Source organism: Pseudophryne corroboree, chromosome 6, assembly GCF_028390025.1.
Source record: "Pseudophryne corroboree isolate aPseCor3 chromosome 6, aPseCor3.hap2, whole genome shotgun sequence".
Taxonomy (NCBI): domain Eukaryota; kingdom Metazoa; phylum Chordata; class Amphibia; order Anura; family Myobatrachidae; genus Pseudophryne; species Pseudophryne corroboree.
The window spans coordinates 620557843-620565336 of NC_086449.1; positions in this window are offsets into that span (position 1 = coordinate 620557843).

The window sequence follows — 7494 nt, forward strand, 5'->3', positions numbered from 1 at the left end:
TCTTGATGAAGTCCCCACTCTCCTGGATGGAGATCGTGTCTGTTGAGGAAGTCTGCTTCCCAGTTGTCCACTCCCGGAATGAAGACAGCCGAAAGAGCGCTTACATGATTTTCCGCCCAGCAAAGTATCCTTGTGGCTTCCGCCATCGCGACTCTGCTTCTTGTCCCGCCTTGGCGGTTCACATGAGCCACTGCTGTGACATTGTCTGACTGAATCAGAACCGGTAGGTTTCGAAGAAAACTCTCCGCTTGTCGAAGGCCGTTGTAAATGGCCCTGAGTTCCAACACATTGATGTGTAGACAGGACTCCTGGCCTGACCAAAGACCCTGAAAAGTCTTTCCCTGTGTGACCGCTCCCCATCCTCGGAGGCTCGCGTCCGTGGTAACCAGGATCCAGTCCTGAATCCCGAACCGGCGACCCTCCAGCAGGTGAGCACTTTGCAACCACCACAGGAGGGACACTATGGTTCCTGGGGACAGAGTTATTTTCCGATGTAAGTGCAGATGGGACCCAGACCACTTGTCCAGAAGGTCCCATTGAAAAGTCCTTGCATGGAACCTTCCGAAGGGAATGGCCTCGTAGGCCGCCACCATTTTCCCCAGAACTCGAGTGCATTGGTGAACTGACACCCTTTTCGGTTTTAGCAGGTCTCTGACCATGTTCTGGATGTCTTGGGCTTTCTCTATTGGGAGAAAGACCTTCATTTGTTCCGTATCCAGTATCATACCTAGGTCGGTAGTCGAGTTGTCGGAATCAACTGTGACTTCGGTAGATTTAGAATCCAACCGTGTTGCTGGAGCACTCTCAGAGAGAGCGCCACACTGCTCAGCAATTTCTCTCTTGATCTCGCTTTTATCAGGAGATCGTCCAAGTATGGGATAATTGTGACTCCATGCTTGCGCAGGACCACCATCATTTCCGCCATTATCTTGGTGAAAATCCTCGGGGCCGTGGAAAGTCCAAACGGCAACGTCTGAAATTGGTAATGACAATCCTGTACAGCAAATCTCAGGTATTCCTGATGGGGGGCATATATGGGGACATGAAGGTACGCATCCTTTATGTCCAGAGAGACCATAAACTCCCCCTCCTCCATGTTGGCTATTATTGCTCTGAGAGATTCCATTTTGAATTTGAATCTTTTTATGTACAGGTTTAGGGATTTCAGATTCAAAATCGGTCTGACCGTACCGTCCGGTTTCGGGACCACAAATAGGGTTGAATAGTAACCTCTTCCCTGCTGGTGCAGGGGAACCTTGATTATCACTTGCTGTATACACAGCGTTTGAATTGCAGCTAACACTACATCCCTTTCCGATGTGGAAGCTGGTAGGGCCGATTTGAAAAATCGGCTCAGGGGCACATCCTCGAATTCCAATTTGTAACCCTGGGAAACTATTTCCAACACCCAGGGATTCAGGTCCGAACTGACCCAGGCCTGACTGAAAAGTCGAAGACGTGCCCCCACCGATGCGGACTCCCTCAGGGAAGTCCCAGCGTCATGCTGTGGTTTTTGGAGCAGCCAGGGAGGACTTTTGTTCCTGGGCACCTGCCTCTGCCCTTACCTCTGGCGAGGAAAGAGGATCCCCGACCTCTTTTGGACTTGTGCGACCGAAAGGACTGCATCTGATAGGGTGTTGCTTTCTTTTGCTGTTGGGGAGTATATGGTAAAAAAATTTGATTTACCTGCTGTAGCTGTGGAAACCAGGTCCGTCAGCCCATCCCCAAACAATACATCACCCTTATAGGGTAGCACTTCCATATGTTTTTTGGAATCCGCATCACCCGTCCATTGGCGAGTCCATAAGGATCTTCTCGCTGAGATAGACATGGCATTGGCCCTAGAAGCTAGCAATCCAATGTCCCTTTGAGCATCCCTCATAAATAAGACTGCGTCTTTTATATGGGCTAGAGTTAGGAATATAGTATCCTTATCCATAGTATCAAATCGATCTGTCAGCTCATCTGTCCAAGCTGCAATTGCGCTACACACCCATGCCGACGCAATCGTCGGTCTACTCTTAATACAGCACCCGTATGAGAATAAATACCCTTTAAGGTAGATTCTTGCCTGCGATCTGCAGGGTCCTTAAGGGCCGCTGTGTCAGGAGACGGTAGCGCCACTTTCTTGGACAAGCGCATCAGGGCCTTGTCCACAGTGGGGGATGATTCCCAAATCTCCCTGTCCTGCTTAGGGAAGGGGTATGCCATAAAAATTATTTTGGGTATCTGCGGTCTCTTATCCGGAGTCTCCCAAGCTTTTCCAAAGAACTCATTTAATTCATGAGATGTGGGAAAATTAATAATCTGTTTCTTTTCCTTAAACATGTGTACCCTTGTGTTGGGGACCGAGGGTTCATCCACAATATGCAACACATCCCTTATTGCCACAATCATACACTGAATGGTTTTAGTCACCCTAGGGTGCAATTTTACTTCGTCATAGTCGACACTGGAATCAGAATCTGTGTCGGTAGTAGTGTCTTGTGTTAAGGAACGCTTTTGAGACCCCGACGGGCCCTGTGAGTCGGTCCAATCTGAGGATTGACCGCCTGATGTCCCCCCTAAACCAGCCTTATCAAGCCTTTTATGTAAAGATGCCACACTTGCATGCAACGTAATGCCACATGTCCATCCAATCTGGAGTCGGCACAACCGACGGGGACACACCACTCATTTGCTCCACCTCCTCCTTGGAGAAGCCTTCCGCCTCAGACATGTCGTCACACACGTACCGACACCCCACACACTCAGGGATTAACCTATAAGGGGACAAAATCCCAACCAGGTCCTAAGGAGAGACAGAGAAAGAGTATGCAGGCACACACCAGCGCTTAACAACACTGGAAGAAAATATATATATAAATATATATAAAACAAAGTAGAGACAGCCCGGCACTCCACTCCAAAGTATGGCAACTGCTGCGGTGCCCTCCCGGTCGGGTAAACAAAGTCCCAGATAGACAGATTGGGTGATGTGGGCAGCACTCAAGGCAGACTTCACAGCATAACCAGAAGATACTTTATTGGGCCAACATGTTTCGGGGACCAAACCCCGTCCTCAGGGCCAGACAAGCCGTGGAGCAGGTGAGTACGATCTGCAATAATGTTTGTCTTGTTTTCCCTATATAAGTGTTTGTATTTGTGTTTTATGGCTTGTCTGGCCCTGAGGACGGGGTTTGGTCCCCGAAACATGTTGGCCCAATAAAGTATCTTCTGGTTATGCTGTGAAGTCTGCCTTGAGTGCCGCCCACATCACCCAATCTAAATATATATAAATATATCCAGATAGCGCTTTTTTATATATATTATGTCAATTCCCACTCACTGCGTCGCCAAAGTGCCCCCCCCCCTCTTTTTTCCAGCCTGTGTTCAGCAGGGGAGAGACCAGGGAGCCAGCGTTTTCTTTCTCATGCAGCTTCTGTGGAGAAAATGGCGCTGGTTAGTGCTGAGGATCAAGCCCCGCCCATCCGACGGCGGGTTTCGGTCCCAGTGATTTTCCAATAAAATGGCGGGGGATCAGCGATTTACTGCCTCCGCAGTCTAATGCCACTGTTTTGTGCCAAAATGTGAGGTTTATTGCTGCCCAGGGCGCCCCCCCCCTGCGCCCTGCACCCTTCAGTGCTGCTCTGTGTGTGTGTGACTGGGAGCAATAGCGCGCAGCTTACCGCTGCGCGCATTACCTCATGAAGATCTGATGTCTTCTGCCGCCTAAGATGTCTTCTGTCTTCTCTATCCGCTTCTACCTTCGGCATCTGTGAGGAGGACGGCGGCGCGGCTCCGGGACGAACCCCAGGTGAGACCTGTGTTCCGACTCCCTCTGGAGCTAATGGTGTCCAGTAGCCTTAGAAGCAGTGCCCAACTTGACAAGCCAGCTCTGCTTCTCTCTCCTCAGTCCAACAATGCAGGGAGCCTGTTGCCAACAGGACTCCCTGAAAATAAAAAACCTAACAAAATTCTTTTTCCACAGAAAACTCTGGAGAGCTCTCTGCAGTGCACCCATTCTCCTCTGGGCACAAGATCTAACTGAGGTCTGGAGGAGGGGTATAGAGGGAGGAGCCAGTGCACACCCATAGTCAAAGTTCTTTTTAGGTGCCCTATCTCCTGCGGAGCCCATCTATACCCCATGGTCTTTACGGAGACCCCAGCATCCTCTAGGACGTAAGAGAAATATATATATATATGTGTATATATATATATATATATATATATAGAAAGGATTAATACTGCGCCACATGTGAGATAAAACAGATATGTTGTACAGGCAGAGCCGGCCCTAGGCATAGGCAAACTAGGCAAATGCCTAGGGCATTTGGAATCCCTAGGAGCACAAGCAGCTTCTGCTGATTAGAATGATATGCAGCATGCCTAAATTCTGTGTGTGACTGTGTCTCTACCTGCATAGGAAATGCATTACTAATACGCGGCATTATGTGTATAAGGTGTACTACAGTACTTTGTGGTGTAACATATAGAAAGGGCACTACTGTGTGGTCTACTGTGCATAAAGAGCAATATGGTGTGGTGTAATGTGAATAAGGGGCACTACTGTGAGGAGTAACGTGGTACTACTGCGTATGTAACGTGAATATAAGACACTATTGCATGATATAATGTGAATAAAGTTGCAATACTGTGTGGCATAATTTCAACTGGGGCTATTATTGTGTGGCCATGCCCCTTCCCAGCAAGAACATGCACCGTTTTGGGCTGCGCACTGAATGTGCACACTGTTCCTATTTAAAATATAGGGGGTAACAGCACCAAAATGAGGACTGCTATGAGTGAGGGGCGATGGTGCTGGTAAAGAGGTGCAGGGTCAGAGGCGGAACTAGCATCTGTGCAAGGGGGCACCAGCCAAAATCTTGCCTAGGGCATCATATTGGTTAGGGCCGGCTCTGTGTATAGGGATGGCAATCCTATGTGACACTCCCCTGTGCTGCTAATGGGGCGTCTGCTGTTTCCCTCAATAAATACAGGGTGGTAATTCCCTGAATAAAATGTTGGATAAAGGAGGGGATGAGGGATAAGAAGCGACCACGGTGTCAATAAATAAAGAAAAAGTTGCCAATTAAAATTAAAACAACTATTTATTACCATAAAATTGAACATAAAAGTGACACATAAAAAATGGGACAGCAATATATACACAGCTGAACTAAAAGTACTAAATGAATATAAGAACAAATAAAAGTTTTTCTTATCTTAGAGTGAGGTAGGTACAGGTCACCCAACACGTTTCGTCTGATGAGACTTCTTCAAGGGATATATATATCCTTGGTGTTATCTCAATTTAATTAGCACAAATCTGGAGAATCATCTTTCTGGTAGTAAGGTTTTAGCTTTGAAAATATTCTGTGGTTTATAATACTTGAGGTACTTCTCTGTTTGATAGTGCCCATTTTTGGCTGGAGTTCAGAGGTGCGGTATCTGAGTTGCAGGCTTCTTGTCTTCTAATGGCCCATCTTGTGGGACTCCATTAAACCTTTTCCCAGATGTACCTGGATAAAGTGTATTGCTGAAATTTCATAGAAAAGAGGAAGTAGAACTGGAGCAGCTCTGTGCAGATGTACTTGGAGTGCACCATTTTATTATAATATATTATTATTATTATTATTATTATTATTATTATTATTATTACTCTGTTACTTTATTTTGGTCATCTATTTATTGTTATTTCCCTTTTACCTTCAATGGATGCCACCTGTATACACAGTATATGATTATTGTATTATGTGAGCCTCATGTCCTGTTTTGTCTATTATCCTTTCTCATTACTTGTGTTTACTATTATAATTATGAAGATAATGTTTCTCTATTATGCACATTAACTATTTGTTTCTTGGGTTGTCTTAATTTTGTTTTTGTTTTTTGTTATTGTTTATTGTGGAAAAATCTAATTAAAATATCTCGAGTATTAATAACTGATGTATTTGCAGATGCCACTAAACTATTAAGGGTGATGAACAGAGAAGAGGATTGCTGCACATGTAATAGGTGAAATTTATCAGTGCTGGCATTAAGGACCAATAGCATCTCATTTTCAATAAGGTGTAAGAACCTTACCCCAAGCCTGAAATAACACCACAACATGGTTTCTGGAAACAAATTGCTGAAAGACTTTGGTGGCTATTCAATTAACTGGAATAATGCTGCGGCCACGAAACATGAGGGGGGATTCGCAATTTTTATTTATTTTATTGAGGTTTTTTTTCTCATCACAATCCAATGAAATCACAAGAAAAATACTTTTTTTTCTATCAAAAAGGTCCACAAAAGGTCGTGGACCTATGTATTTCACAGCACTTATTGGGGAAAAAATAATCACTTACCGGGGAGTTGAGAAACCAATTCCGATAAGTGCCGACAGGGGCGACAGAACATTTATGGTCTGGGGGCAAGATAGATCCTCATTTGGCGGCCCCTAGGGGCAGAGCCACCAGGGAGGAGGCGGTACTACGGGGACAAAATGGAGATGGCACCATGGTGGTGAGGAGGTGGGAAGAGAGAGGGAGACTGTCAGGGAAAGAAAGATGGAGAGAGAGAGAGAGAGAGACTAAGTGTGAGGGAGAGAAAGGGACAGTGTCAAATAGAGAGAAAGAGTGTCAAGGAGAGAGAGGAGCAAGAGGAGAGAGAATGTTAGGGAGAGAAAGAAAGAAGAGAGAGAGGAGCGAGAGTGTTAGGGAGAGAGGAGAGAGAATGTGTTAGGGAGAGAGAGAGTGTTAGGGAGAGAGAGAGAGGAGAGAGAGTGGAACAGGGAGAGAGATGGAGTGAGGAGACTCTATTGTACCTGTCCTGATTACACAGCTCACAGCCTCAGGTCTCCCATGGAGGCGGGCACTCTTCAGCATTAGGCCACACCCCCAAAACACCCTCAGTTCGCGGCAATTTGGCACTGCTCTGCTGGGAGCTAGGGGTGGGGGAGCGCCGTTGCCTAGTCCCTACGCTGCATGGAGGTTGTGATGTGCGGTCTTTAAACTGACTGCACATCACTCCTCCTGTGTACATCGGCCGGCGGCCCATGTTTAGGGGGGGGGGGGGGGCGAGCTGCCCCCTTGTTCTACCCATTCCTACACCTCTGAGTGCCGGCATTGGGGATAAGCGCCAACTATCGAGGCTAATAGGATAGCCCCTGTGAACCAATTAGCGGCGATAAATTACTGCGGCTAATTGGATACCACCCTTTGTTTAATTAGCTAAATGAATAATGAATGCAAACTAAATCAAAATTTAAAGGAGTCCCGCATAAATTGCTTTGCATATGAAGTCCACATTCTGAGACATGCTAGTCCCTCAGTGCTTACCAAACTGAGTCTCACTTTCGCACAGCCCCAGTCCCAGTTATTGTAAATGGAGTCCTGGACTCACGTGCATAATTCAGTTACCAGAACATACATGATTCAATTACTGGCGATATGAGTAAGAATCCACATAGGATCCTTTCAAAATTATTCTCTATTGGTTTTATAATGCAATACAGTACATTTAATATAT